Genomic DNA, 2,167 nt, shown 5'->3' with positions numbered 1-2,167 from the left:
AAAACACACGGCGGTGGCCGGAAAGAAAATAGGGGACAACAGCCAAAACACAGCAAAACACACACAACTGCTATGCATATGCAGGTATATATATACTTAGGTATATACATCATAAACGAAGCAAGATACCAATTCGAGGTTAACACCGAGCAGCAGCCGAAAAGAGGCCAACCACCGGCAGCTGTAAGAGGAAGGAATCGGAAAAATAAAAAGAAGAAGAGGAGAATCGAGTGGGAGAGGCAAGATCGAGAGATTACGGGAGAGAGACAAGCCACGCCGGAGAGAAGACAGAACAGGGGGTACATCCCCTTTGTTTTGTATTTTTTTTTATACTACAACGACACAATTTACTGCCATGTATCACAATAAGGAAGGAAATGCCTCCACGTGTCCTGTATTTCCAATTACAAGCCCGACTTTACTCGAGATTTATAATTTAGCGAAATAAAACGCACAAAAATAAAACTTAACAAATCTCCGAAATAATTTTAAAACGCTATAAATATCTCGAAGTTCATAAAAACATAAATTTCATAATTTAAAAATAATTTCTGAAACGTAGTATATACCCGTATTTCACATTTAACGAACTGAGGTGTACTTAAAACAGATTCATAAAATCATGAAAATAGTCTTAAAATATTACAAATATCCCGAAGTTAGTAAAAACATAAATTTTGGAATTTTAAAATGATTTTTAAAATACACTTTATATCCGCTTTTATCAATGAAGCGAAACAACGAGCGCGTGAAATTAATCCCGAAAATTTCCAAAATAATTTTAAAATTCTCGGAATATTCCAAACTTAAATAAATATGAGTTTCATAATTTTTGAAGAATTCTAGAATTAAGTATGGATTTCACAAATAAAAGCATTCAGAAAATGATTTAAAGATAAATAATTAATAAAATATTGATTTTCTAATTTTATAAAATCCTAAAAATAATTATTGTAATTATAAAATCATAAAAACAATTTTAGAAATATTCCCAATATTTATGCAAATAAATTTGCACTAAATCCACTTTTGAAAGTGAAAATAATTCAATATGATCCCATAATTAATCGCACGGACAATCCAATACACTATAAATCACATATAGATAATAATTAACAACACATAGCGGTCAAAACCAACATACTTATCTTATTTATTTAATAATTTCCATAATTGCACAATTAATTAATTAAAAAGAATACACGAGTCGTTATATCCTTTCCCCCTTAAAAGATTCTGTCCTCAGAATCTGGTCTATTTACACAAGTGAGGATTTTTGTCAAGCATATCTGACTCTAGTTTCCAAGTAGACTCTCCTATTCAAGGATTTCAAACGTACTTACTATAGATATACACTCATTTGCAATGACTTTCCTTGAACGATCAAGGATTTAGATCGATCACTATATACAAAACAAACTTGGAAAAGAGCCCATTGGTTCCTAATCACTCACTTAATTCAAATCAGATACTTAACGCTTTAACATTAACAGGTTAAACACTATATGTGCACACTGTTGTGCTGGTAACGTCAACTCATGAATAACTTTATCTATAGTTATCAATACTTCGAATGGTTCACTAATTTTAGGACTTGACATGTCCCTTCTACTTAGATTTATCCAATCTCTTTCAAGATGACACTTTTACTAACACTACTGGTCCTATTTCTATACTCATACTTTCTCTCAATACAATTTTGTCTTCTTTCTTTGTCTACTCCGAGCTGCTTTAACCAATCGCACTACGCTCTTGGTGTGTAGAATTAACTTAGAATTTAACAACTTCCTTTCTCTCACTTTATCTCAATAAAAAAAATGGGAATTTACACTCGCGTTCGCATGAAGCTTGGTAAGGTAGCATTCCAAAGCTGACATCGATGATAAATAATCATTCCAGTATTTTCTTAAAACTCAATCTCTCAATATATCTTATATTTCCTGAATCACTTCCGTACTTTGACTCTCCGTTTAAGGATGATAGGCGGTGCTCGTTTTCAACTTGGTTTCTAAACATTTAAAAATCTCTTACTCTTTTCCATAAGTTAAGGCTGAAAAGTAGTCTCGTATATCCACGTATTATCACCTTTAAGTATTTAAACTTCAGATTCCACGCTTTCCTATTTGTCTATTAACTCCTTGGTGGTCTTAATTACATCCAATCTTCT

The sequence above is a fragment of the Apium graveolens genome, chromosome 10 (genome assembly GCF_009905375.1).
Source record: "Apium graveolens cultivar Ventura chromosome 10, ASM990537v1, whole genome shotgun sequence".
NCBI lineage: Eukaryota > Viridiplantae > Streptophyta > Magnoliopsida > Apiales > Apiaceae > Apium > Apium graveolens.
Note: the sequence above shows the minus strand (reverse complement) of the source record.